This window comes from Acinonyx jubatus, chromosome C2, assembly GCF_027475565.1.
Source record: "Acinonyx jubatus isolate Ajub_Pintada_27869175 chromosome C2, VMU_Ajub_asm_v1.0, whole genome shotgun sequence".
Taxonomy (NCBI): domain Eukaryota; kingdom Metazoa; phylum Chordata; class Mammalia; order Carnivora; family Felidae; genus Acinonyx; species Acinonyx jubatus.
The window spans coordinates 141,435,974-141,449,532 of record NC_069384.1 but is presented as its reverse complement, the minus strand read 5'-3'; positions in this window follow the sequence as shown (position 1 = coordinate 141,449,532).

Below are 13,559 nucleotides of genomic sequence, written 5' to 3'. Positions count from 1 at the left end.
TTTCCCATAATTTTGAGCCCACGGCCTTAACTGATAGGTCTAGAAGGACACCTCCCCTGTGACAATCATAGAACCCCAACCCACTAACAGCAGTTAATGGATACAGAGGAGGGCAACTGATTCGAACCAAACCAATCAGAGTGCTTGTCCAGACTTTTGAACTTGGAACCAAAGCAAGCTTTAGTCTGGCCTTTTTAGAGATAGAAGTTTTCCATGGACTGAACGTTTTGTGACCGCCCCCCCTCCCCCAATTGATATAATTTATATATTGCAGCCTAATCCCCAACATGATGGTATTTGGAGGTGGGCCTTTGGAAAATTACTAAGTCATGAGAAAGGAGACCTCATTAATGGGATTGGGCCCCTTTTAAGAAGTGACATGAGAGAAATAAGCTCTCTCACAGCCATGTACTTCCCATACAGTAAGGAGGTAACTGTCTACAAGCCAGAAGTAGGTACTCACCAGACACAGCCTTGATTTTGGCCTTCCCAGCTTACTGGGAAGATGTTTCTCACAGTTTGTTTGTTATTTAAGCCACCCAGTCTATGGTATTTTGTTATAGTAGCCTGAACTAGGAGAATGCTTCAAGATATAAATGATGGAGCTGGCAGCCATATTTTCTACCATATAGAGTTGGTCTGAAGCAAAAGAAAATGAAACCAAAAGGCGAAGAGAAAGAGAGAGGAGTTTTTTTTTTTTTAATATACATTTTATTTATTTATTACTTATTTGTTTATTTATTTATTTGCTTTTTAAATGTTTACTTTTGAGAGAGAGATACAGAGTACAAGCGGGAGAAGGGCAGAGGGAGAGAGAGAGAGAAGGAGACACAGAATCGGAAGCAGGCTCCAGGCTCTGAGCTGTCAGCACAGAGCCCGATGCGGGGCTCAAGCTCATGAGCCGTGAGATCATGACCTGAGCTGAAGTTGGACACTTATCCAACTGAGCCACCCAGGTGCCCCTGTTTATTTATTTATTTGGGGGGGGAGGAGAGAGAGAGAGAGAGAGAGAGAGAGAGAGAGAGAGAGAGAGAGAGAGAATCCCAAGCAGGCTCCACGCTATCAGCACTGAGCCCGACTTGGGACTTGATCCCATGAACTGTGATCTAAGCCAAAATCAAGAGTCAGACACTTAACTGGCTGAGCCACCCAGGTATCCCCAGAGAGGAAAGTTGTATAATGTTTGAGACCCTGGCTTCAGTTGTTCCTGGGGCCCATTTGCATCCCTGTCCTTCCCAACAATTTGTTTATACAATTTTCCTTGGATTTCCTGAGACAATGTTTTCCCTTTGTTGCCTAAGCTAGTTCAAGGTGAGTTCAAGCACTTGCAGCTAAGACACTTGACTAATATGGCAGTCTATTAACTGAGTTAGGGAGGAACAGAGAGAGGCAAGTCTGAGAGAGAAGATTATGATGTCACTTTTGGACATTTTAGGTTGAGTTGCCTTGGATATCCCTATGAAGATTTCCAGCAGTTACTTTATTATGACACTGAAGCTCAAAAGATAGATCACATTCTCCCAGTCATCCAAAATATATTGAAAAAGACAAGTCTAAGTATGATGCCTTATAGTATATCACTACGTACACCCAAGTCATGATACTCTCAGGCTGTAATTTTTTCCAGTTGCCACACCTCTATTCAGTGGAGCTAGTATTCAGCTTACCATTCTCACACTGCTTCACAAGGATATCAGAAAGAGTTTTTCTAAGAACTTGGATGAAATCAAAATTGAGTAGTTCCATGGCATGCCCCTGATCTTCTAGCTCAGCAGAACAGCATCAACATAAGGTGGAAATGAGATTAGTCCGACATGACTTGATCTTGGTGACCACCGCTCCTAGGACTGGCTGCAAATGAATGTTGCTCTTCTCTAACTATTCATAAATTAAGCAGCAGTAACTTATTCTTTCTCGGCTAAATCACCTGTGTTCGTCTAAACCCATAGAACTAAGAAGTAATAGGTGGATGTATTGAATCTTGAATAACGTCAAGTATGTATCTCTGTTAGCCTTGTCGGTTCTATGCATGGATGCTTTTGGACCTCCAGGCAGGGAGATCCCAACATTCCATGAACTTAACGGTGCCTGTGAACTGCTCTTATTGTTCTGTTCCGCACGGAAGGGTGCCTCCAAAATATCATCTCATGCCACTCCACGAGAAAAGTATCTTTTCTTTCATGCCACACCAGAGCCTATTGCACCCCAGAGGGTACAAATATTGGTCCCAGCACCCGCACGCTGTGTGATCTTGGGAGAGTTACTTAAATATACTGAGCCACAATTTTCCTCATCTGGAAAATAAGAACAACAATGAATTCCTTAGCACATTTGTGAGAATTAAATTAAAGGACATGTATACTGTTTATGGTGCACAGTCCACTCTCAATAAAGAGTAACTGTGACTTATTTGCTTACTTGTGTTTGCTTATTTGTTCTAGTTGATGCCATGGATTACTTCTTCCTCTTTCCCATTCACCCATGCTCACCTCTGGTCGTGATTCTTTTGCATATCATTGACCACTCTTTTTGATTTCCCTTTTGCATTAATTCGTTCATCATGTTTGGGCACAGCTCATCCTCATGAAAAAAAAAGCTAAAGCATATTCCTCTACTCATACGAGCTGTCTGTATGGATAGGCTATATAACTGGTGACCTTAGGCAGCTAGTCAAGTAAGGCCCTTGGTCATTTCTGTCCACAGCCCTGACAAAGTGTCCACTTTCGGGCTGGTTCCCCAGTGCCTCCAGGTCAATCCAAACCGCACTGGGGGTAGATTATGTACACGTTACTAAACATGTTAATACACGTAATTACACATCTGGTTCATCATCCCTTTATGAGACACGTATTTCTGTCTTGTTGGCAAGAGAGCAATAGCTGAGACAAAACTGCCCTGCCAAGCTGAGCTAGTAGGGCCTTGTTATATAATACGCAACATCAAAGCAAAGGCAAAGAAGAGGCTCAAAGATATTGCACCTTTCCAAAGATCAAGACCATCTTGGAGTGACCTCCCAACTAGCTCTTGGTATCCCTTTCTCTCCACACCCATTCCCTAGCCCACGATCACACTGTCCTCCCTTTCAGCCTATTCTCTCTTCTCCTGCTGGTGGGAGCTTTCTAATTTGTAAATATGACTATGTCTTTTTGCTGCATGAACTGTTCAGTCGGGCTTAAGTAAGGCCCATGGTGATCTGGCCGTGACATACCTCTTTAGTCCCATTTCTCACCACCCCCAGCCTCTGGTCTATGGTTCAACCACACTAGACACTGGAGTTTTCAGTTTTTTGAGTGTTCCATGATGTCTCTTGTCCCCCAAGCCTTGCCTGTGTGGTAGGTAGTCTCTGATAAGCCTCTGCTTTCCCAACATTCTTGCCTTTGGCCTCGTCTAGATATCACTTCTTCTGGGAGTCTTTTTCTGACCCAAGGCTGCACTATCTGCCCTTCTAATAAACTGTGAATCATGGCATTTATCACATTACACAGTGATTTCCTATTTTTTAAGTTTACTTTTATTTATGTAATCTCTACACCCAACGTGGGACTTGAACTCATGACCCCAAAATCAAGAGTCACTTGTTCTTCTGACTGAGCCAGGCAGGTGCCCCGTAGAGTGATTGTCTTTTCACTTGTCTATATCAGTCTACTAGACTTCAGGGACAATATGCGGAAGATCATGTCTGTTTTGCTCACCACTGTGTGCTCAATGCTTTCCATAGTACTCATCATTGAGTAAGGCCCTCAATAAGTCAGTGCTGAATCAGTAAATGAATGAATGAATTATGACATCAGAAGGTGACAAAACAGGGGCGCCTGGGTGGCTTAATCAGTGAGCGTTCGACTTCAGCTAGGGTCATGATCTCACAGCTTGGCTTGTGGGTTCGAGCCCCGCATCAAGCTCTGTGCTGACAGCCCAGAGCCTGGATCCTGCTTCCGATTCTCAGATTCTGTGTCTCTGTCTCTCTCTGCTCCTCCCCCACTCATGCTCTGTTTCTCTCTCTCTCTTAAAAACAATAAATAAACATTAAAAAAAAAAAAGAAGGTGACAAAACATCGAAACTGAGACATCAGTCCCAACTATCCATGAAATATCTGGGACAGACTTATACTAAAAAAAATTATCTGTTGTTTATCTGAAATTCAAATCTAACCAAGCATTTTATATTTTATCTGGCACCCTTCTTTGCTAATTTCAATACCTCTTTCTGCATGTCTGAGAGATAAATGTACTAATTTCAACAAACCATCTTAGATTATTTACTACCTTAGCATGTCAATATACTGAATGATCACGCAGCTGGTGATGAATAAATCCTTTCTCTCTCTCTTTCTTTAAGCAATGGGGATTATGTAGCTTTCTCGCTTGAATTTCAGCACTTCAAAGCCCTGGCTTAATGTGAACCAGTATAACGTGCATTCCTTTACATACTCTATTGTTGTGAACACTGTGGTTAGTTAAATTCCTAGGGACAGCGGTGACCCTTAAAATTGCTAAATCCTAATTCTTTTACACATTCCATTCATAGTCTAATTCACTGACTCCATTTTGAGTCTCTTTGCTTTTAAATTTTACTTTCATTATTGCACAATCAGTAGTGACTGGTGTTGAGTAATTAATGAGTAATCTGATTTTTAAACATAATACACTATATCTTTCCAATCCAGTTTCACCAATATTTTTTCAGAGATTCTTAGATCCTTTTTAAGAGAGAATTTATGTTCTTAGTGGTGCGCCTGGGTGGCTCAGTCAGTGAAGCATTCGACTTCGGCTCAGGTCATGATCTCGTGGTTTGTGAGTTCGAGCCCCACGTCGGGCTCTGTGCTGACAGCTCAGAGCCTGGAGCCTGCTTCAGATTCTGTGTTTCCCCCTCTCTCCATCCCTCCCATGCTCATGCTCTGTCTCTCTCTCTGTCTCTCAATAATAAATAAACGTTAAAAATTAAAAAAAAAAAAGAACGTATGTTCTTAGTGAACTAATAAGGAAACAAACACTGATAAATTAAGTGCACAAGTATTCATAACAACAAACAGTAGCATAACAAGATATTGGTAACAATGAAGGGAAAAATCTTTAATACACAGTTGGTTACACCATTTAGTATATTTTTTCAGCATTTGCTGGAACATGCGAAAATTGTTAGGTTACTAGGAATTTTTAACCTAGATTGCCACAAGGAAAATGAGTTTTAAGTCCAAAATTATTCATTTATTAAGAAGATCGTTAAGTATTTGCTTCCATTGGAGGTTTTGTCCTAGGAACAGTTCCAGATGTAGAAATGAGTGCTTTCCAGAGAAACAAAAACAAAAACGGTCTTATTTAGGGATAAGATATAATTTGGCAAGAGGAAAAGTGATGCTACATAAGACACCCTGAAATGTTCAGTGAGAACTCAGATGTAAGAGCTCAACTGGAAGAACCAGGTAAGACTCTGTTCCTGGTTTTTGTCAGACACGATGGTATTGGTCCTGGGCCTTCGAGGGTAGGTAAGATTCCAAGATGGATGATGTGGCACGGCCACACAGAAGGGTCCCCGTGGTTAAAGCCTGCCTTTACCTTTAACAGGAGCAACATTCAACCGCTTGGAAATTACATCCTCTAAAGAAAACCTCAAACAATGTTTACACAATGGCCTGAGAATTTCTAAGATGGCATCATAAAACGTTAATAAGGCCCCTAGCTATATTTTAAAACACGACAGAGATACACTGAGAAAACATGGGCGGGAAGTTAGCTGCGTCTGTGATAGTCACAGATAACTCCCCACCCCATGTATTTGAAGACAATGCTTCCGAATGATTTTCCTGTGACTGGATGTTGGAGACGGTCTCTTAAAGCTTGTGTCCCTAGCGTGAATACAACGAGCCCCTTAGTTGACAGACATGAATGTGTTTTAAAGAGCTGGATGATTTTTCCCAGTGCAGGGCCCCAAGGGCTGGCAGCCACCATTGGGACGCCTTAGGAGGAAGGTTCCGTGGGTGTGTTACAGTGCATGAAGGAACAACTCCAGGAGAGGTTGTGGGGATTTTTGTCTCCTCCACCTTGGTTCTGATTCATTTCCTAGGCTCATGTAGCTCTCAGGTGGCAGGGCCACAGGGTGTGGAAAGCAATTGCAAGGCTAAACCCTAAGCCTTCCTCTTGGCCATTCTTCTGTAACACAGGATGCTCTCCCCACAAGCTCTCCCCCCTCTCATTTTGTTCTGATTACTTTGAAGAATGTGGATGTGAATGGCAGGTGAGGCCAACCATGGAAACAGGAACTACGAATTCACTAACTCTGACCTGCATTTCCAAACTCCAGAAAGCTCTACAAACTGAGTTTTTGTAACTCATTTGGCAGCAAAATCTGACCTCACCTGAACTCATTTGAAAGCTAAATCTTACCTAGACTGACATGAGGCTATTTATAGTCTTTGGCCAACTAGTATAAATATTCACGTGTTTTACTTCAGAAATGTGAATGTATTTTAGCACAGAGTGCTGTCCCAGAGTCTGCTGTGAGTGTAAATAATATACAGTGCTTACACTGTATTACTTTTGTAAAATTCCAAGATAATTCTGAAGTTCGGACATCTGGCCCCAGGCTTTTGGCTAAGGCCTCGTCATCCTACAGCACAAAACGTACTGTTGATCGCACACAGGGGGAGGAGCCGAGCTCACTGTACGAAGGATGGACCTTGGTTCACTTACTACCTCTGAATTCTCACCCTGTGGCATATGAAATTAATATTCCTCTGCCTCGATCGGTTTCAATCTGTGATCTAGGAACAGTGGAAATTATGCTAACTTAGAGAGTCTAAACCTTTATTATCAGATATTAAAAATTTGTTTGTACTTTATTATAATAGCAAGACATTACTGATAGCTCATTAGAACGAAGGCTGTTTCTTCTCCCTACTGATCAATTTCCTCCTCTCTCTATCTTTGTGTGGGATGGTGGTAGCAAGTGGGGAAAGTAGGACCAAGGCCAGCTTCATGGATATGTGACCGGTGTAGTCACACAAGCCCTGTACCCCAAAAGTACAGGGGGGTTCTTTGGGGTTCTCCAAAGAAGTAGATATATATGGGGGGTATTTATTATAAGGAATTGGCTCATGGGATTATGGAGGCTGGCAAATCCCAAGATCTGTTGGGTAAGTCAGGAAGCTTCAGACCCAGGAAAGTTGATTAGTTTCAGTCGGAGTCTAAATGCCTGCGAAGTAGGAGGGCCAATAATGTCAGTCCAAAAGCCAGAAAGAACTGATGTTTCAGTGTGAATCTGAAAGCAGGAAAAACTCTTACTTGGAAAAGAGTCAGCCTTTTTGTTTTATTCAGTTGATTGGATGAGTTCCATCCATATTAGAGAAGGCAGTCTGCTCAACTTAGTCTACTGATTTAAATATTAATTTCATCCAAAAACACCCTCACAGAAACTCACAGAATCACGTTGGCCAAATATCTGGGCACCCCATGGCCCAGTCAAGTTGATGTATAAAATTAACTATCATAGAAGAGGACACATGCTTGGAGTTTTTGGTCTATGGCCGTCAATTAGAAATATTTGATAATCAAAAAAAAAAAAAAAAAAAAAGAAATATTTGATAATCTTATCTTTTCTTAAAAAAAGATTTTATTTTTAGTAATCTCTGTACTCAACATGGATCTTGAGCTCACAACCCCGAAATCAAGAGTCCCACACTATACTTACTGAACCAGTCTCCCTGATAATCATCTTTTATTTGTATTTTCTTTTTTTTTAAATTTTTTTAACATTTGTATTCATTTTTGAGAGACAGAGAGAAACAGCATGAGCGGGGGAGAGACAGAGAGAGGGGGAGACACAGAATCTGAAACAGGCTCCAGGCTCTGAGCTGTCAGCACTTAGCCTGATGCGGGGCTAGAACCCACGCACTGTGAGATCATGACCTGAGCTGAAGTCAGACGCTTAACCGACTGAGCCACCTAGGCATCCCTATTTGTATTTTCTAACTGAAGCCCAATGGGACATTGCAGCATGTGTGAAGTTTTGGAACCTCAACCCACCCAAAGTCCCATCTCTCATCACCTCCCCGTCTCCTGTTTTTGTCTGCCTGTCCCTGTACCCCTGCCCAGTGACCACTGCTGCCCTCCGCTCCTGGCATGGGGCCTGGGCACAAGTGTGGGAAGGACCAAGGTCAGGCACCAGCCAAGTTGCAGGGCAAGGCCCCGGAGTCTGGAGGATTTGAGCTGGCACTCTAAGTATCCCTATATCTGCAATAATGTGACTCTAAATAGCAAAACCGAACAAGTAACAAAAATACCAAGACAGATCAGAAAAACACCATAGAAGAAAAGGAAAGGAAAAAAAAACCTGTTTTCTTCATTTATTGAACAAAGAACCTGAATTTTCATTTTGCACAGGACCCTGCAAATTCTGCAGTGGGCACAGGGTAGGAAGAATACTCAATGGAGTCTTTTTAGCTTTCACTACCTCCCATATGCAAGCACATCTACACACACACACACACACACACACACACACACACACACACACACACAGAGTTGTTTTATTGTTTTTCCTATTTTTTTAAACTTTTTTGGGGGGGTATTTTATTTTTAAGAGAGAGAGAGGACAGAGAGAGAGACTGAGTGTAAGTGGGGGAGGGGCAGAGACAGAGAGGGAGACACAGAATCTGAAGCAGGCTCCAGGCCCTGAGCTGTCAGCACAGAGCCCGATGTGGGGCTCCAACTCACAGACTGTGAGATCATGACCTGAGCCAAAGTCTGACGCTTAACCAACTGAGCCACCCAGGCGCCCCTTTCCTATTTTTCATGGTATGAATGCAAAAGAAGAAAAAGTTCAAGAATCAGTCAGTTCAACAGATATTTTAACCTGGGATCATAACAGACTTTTCCCTTTCACTCTCTTCACACTTCCAGACTGCATATAGTCCTGCTGATGGTTGAAAGTAGCTCTCATCACCATCCTTCTTATTCATTTCCACTCCTGATGACCTATTCCAAGAACAGCACGCCCCTCCATCCCTCCTCCTCCTTCCCTTCCTCTTGTTCCTCCTGCATTTTCTATCACCATTACCACCACCACTATCACCATAGGAAGGGTTATCATGCTTCAAATGTACCAGACAATGTATTAGGTGCTTCATATATTACATAATGTATTTCTCACAGCCCCCCAGCGAAGTACATGAGATTACTCCCATTCCGCAGTTGAGAAAACACTCCTGGGACTTGAAGCAGCTCTAGGGTGTGCCCCTTCCACTGAACAGACCCCAGTATACCACCTGCACAGCCTCCTAATTTAAATGGCTCATCTTGTCGTTTTCAAGCTTTTTTCGTCGAGCATTCAGGGCCCCCACCGTAACACAAGTGTATCTACTTTCTAATCTTATCTTGGGTTAACCCAGCATTAGTTTTCTTTCAGCTGCAGGTGACAGAAATGCAACATAGCAGAAACACACAAGGAATTGTTTGGCTCCTGTAACTGGAAAGTCCAATGTGGGAGGAAAGTTTTGCTTCAGGCCCAGTTGGCTCCGAGGATTCAAACTCTGCGCTCGGGAACTCCTTTCCTCCCCTCATGGCTCTTTATCCTTCCAAGTTGACTTAACTCTTAGGCAACCTTCTCTGTAACGACAGTGATGCCCATAGCAAAGCTACATTTACACTGTAAATGTATTACACTGTAAATGCATAACTAGCAATCACAGAAAAGGGAAAATTATCCCTTCTTCTCTTGCACCCTTATTAATCTCCCCAGAGGACTCTGATTGGCTCTGCTTAGTTCACGTGCTTCCTCAGAGAAGTTCTCTGTTCCAATCCAGGGGTATAGAGTGCCCTGATTGGACAGACTGTCAGGTGGTAGGTGGAGCCCTGTGACTGACCAAAAAATCAGAATCACGAAGAAACATGGAGGAACGATTCCTGAAAGCAAAGGAAGTCAAACAAATGAACAAGAAACCCCACAAAAATATGTCCATTGCACCTGCTACATCAGCTATCAACTCTGATTGAGCAAGGTACGCATTTTCCTGACTCTAAGCTACTGTTCATTCTGCCCATCCCCCTTCCCCACCTTCAAACTCCAGACTATTCCTGTTTCCTAATGTTTGCCCTTAATTCAGGACCTGGATTAAGCTCCCTCTTCTAAACAGTTGTATCGGGCTGCTTGGCTAGCTCAGCTGATAGACCATTCGACTCTTGATCTTGGGGTTTTAAGATTGAGCCCCAGGTTGCGTATAGCAATTACTTACAAATAAAATCTTAAAAAAATAATAAAATAAAAAGCTGTATCTATCTCTCCTTCCCAAGGGGATCTTAACTTCCTCTCTACTTGGTGTTTATCTAATTATAGGCCTCCCCATGCCTCAAAGATCAGGGCATGAACCAAGCAAAAGGTCAATGCCACCTCAGCCTTTCTCTTTAATGAGGTTTAAGATCTATAGCCCGTTCAACCCGGCAACAAGGGCCAGAAACAAGCTTGCCTGCTGCCTGGAGTCTGAGAACTGAAGCTCTGTCCTTTGAAACTGTCTTGCAATTCTCTTGCTGGCACCTGCTTAGGGAGTTGGGCAGTCTCTTTCACCTCACAGAATCCTAGCTCATTCCTCTTCCTTCCTGTGAGTATTTGCTGTCTGGCATCTAGACATCTAGAGCAGGGGCCAGCTTGTGCTGAACCGATCCTTTCCTTCCCATGGACTCCAATGATGCCCTCTTGTCTGTCATTCATCCAGAACTTAGCATAGATGATCCTGTTTTGTTGGTATCTTTGCATGTTACTATTGGCCAATGATTATGATGGACTGTGACTCCAAAACAACTGGCAATCTGTGGTTGTGTATAAGTCCCAGATAAGTTGTGCAGATAATTAATATTTATAGAGGCTTAGGGTATTTATGGAGCCCTTGATAATTGTTCCACTCTGTGCTAAGCACTGCCCGGGTGGGATCTGGGAATGCAGAGACAGGCTCTCTTTCCTTAAGGAAAATTCATCTTGCTGTAGAGACCGACCTCTCTGAAAATAGTGAGTGATCAAGTTCATGATGTACTTCAAGCTACTGACTCAGAATGATTGGGCAACATGGTTCAGGATTTATAGGATTCAAGCAACCACTTCTGATCACTCCGACTTCATTTTGAAGACTGGTGCTCCCTGGGAATCCACAACAGGAATGAGAGCTAAGAATTCGTGACAATATAGGTTGCATATATGAGTGGAAATAGTGATAGAGTACATAGAATAACTTTGTCAAAAACTTGAAGGACAGGAGCGCCTAGCTGGCTCAGTCGGAAGAACGTGTGACTCTTGATCTTGGGGGTCCTGATTTCGAGCCCGGTGGTAGATGTAGAGATTAATTAAAAAAAAAAACAATAATAAACTTTAAAAAAGAATTAAAAATAAAAACTTTGAAGGACATAAATGTGGTGTGAGCCAGGTGAAGACAGGGAAAGTTCCAGGTCAGATTCATTTTGACTGTGTCAGTATATTAGTACTCTACAGCTTAGTAGAATAATAACAAAGTTATCTTAGTACAGCTTAGAGAATAATAACAAAGACCCAAGCATAGAAGTGTCTTAAATAAAATAGACGATTACTTTTCCTTCGTGTTAACTGTTCAAATGTGAGTTGTCTGGGGTTAATATGGCACACCCATGATGCCATCAACCTTAACTACCATATTATTCTATCATCCTTGGCACAAAGCTTCCATCTGGTAGTCTAAAATGGCTAGTCTGGATTCTGTGTCAGTTTGCAACCCTCTCAGGAACTTCCTGGCTATAATCTGAAACCAGCCTCCTTATGTGAAGGGCAGGGAGAGATGGAAGAAAGAGGCAGGTTAGTAGGTGGCAGATTTAACGAGTAAAGGGAACTTATATACGAAGCTTGTACTGGGCAGCAGCATGGCGAATGGATTCTCCCACCTGCCCACCATATCTTAAAAGTTCATCGCTGGGTTCAGCCATGTATACTGTGCAGGTGTTTTCAACATCACACTGCTATCTCAAGGCTGTGTCCTTGGAGCAGCCTCTGGGAGTGGGAGAGGCAAATGGAACCCGTATTCCAAGAATGGGGGGAAGGGGGTGAGTCTCCAAGTGCCCAGGTCCAGCTCACGTATCAGCCAGCAGTCATGTCTTTTTGATGACCTTCCCCAGTGTGCTGCCATCATACTTTTATCACAGTCAATGGGAAGAAAAGAAAAGGTTTAAGGGGTAAGCGTACTCATGCCTTCTCAAGGCACGATTCAGAATTAAAACCCATTCCCTTCTGCTAATATCCTACTGGTCAAAACTGAGTCACATGGTCTTATCTAGCTGCAAGGGAGGCTGGAAGATGTGGTTCTTGTTTGGGATGCCAGTTGCTTAGCTAAAACTGAAGGGATCCTGTTACTAAAGGAAGGAAAGAATATGTGATGGTATAACCAGCAGTAAGTAAAATAGAGAAACAGATGAAATAAAGGTGGGATGGAGAGAGATACATTTGCTTCACCTGTTGATCAGTTGCTGAAACAGAGATGTTGGCAAGTTTTCCAAACCGTTCAATTTAAAAACAGTTCCCTTTTGACCTTTAGGGTTGCTTTTTGTTTCCAGTATCTTAGTGCCTGTCTTCCCTCCTTTCACCTTCGTTGTTCCTCCTGTCTCTGAGCTTAGCACCCTTGAAGAGCCTAACATACCTAGCAGGATCAGAGCACAGGCAAAGGTTAGTTCATCCACCCAGTAAATCTTTCTTGAGGGCCTACTATGTGCCAAGCCCTGTTCTGGGTGTTTGGGTACGTCAGTGAACAAAATCAAGATCCTTGCCTTGTGTAGCTCCTGTTGGGAGGCGGGCAGGGGGGCGGGGGTGGGGGGGCCGGGAGGGCCGGGAATGCACAGTAGCAAGAAACATTAGTTCCCATGGAAACAATACTAATTATATCTCAGACAAGCCTTTCAGCTCCTAGAAGGGAGGAGGTGTAACCCCTGTAGCCTGTAAGGGTCCTGTATCCTACATGTGTACTGCCCGGACACTTGAAAGATTCTTTTCTTGTTTGTTTATTTATTTGTTTTGAGAGAGAAACAGAGAGAGACAGTGCACGTGGGGGAGGGGGAGGGCCAGAGATAGAGAGGGAGAGAAAGGGAATCTCAAGAAGGCTCCACACTGTCAGCACAGAGCCTGATGTAGGGCTCGATCTTACACACTGTGAGATCACGACTGGAGCCGAAACCAAGAATGGCATGCTTCACCCACTGAGCCACCCAGACGTCCCTTGAAAGATTCCTAACAACGTTGATAAATATCTCTGTAGAGTTCCTTGGATTTTCTTTTTCCTCAAAAAAAAAAAAAAAAAAAAACCCACCTGGCAACAGTTATTTATTTTTCACAATCAACTGGATCACTGTATTTAATAGGACTTTTTGGTGTGTTAGAAACCAAAGTAGCGTGGGGACAGGGAAAGGTAGTGGAGATGTTTTTTGTTTTTTTTTTGTTTTGTTTTGTTTTTTGTTTTTTGCTTTTTTTTAAGGATTCTGGGATGGCTTATGCTTTAAGACAAGCTAAGTAATCTTAGGGACAGTTGGAACTAAAAATTCAAATGCAGGCAGCACTTTCTAGG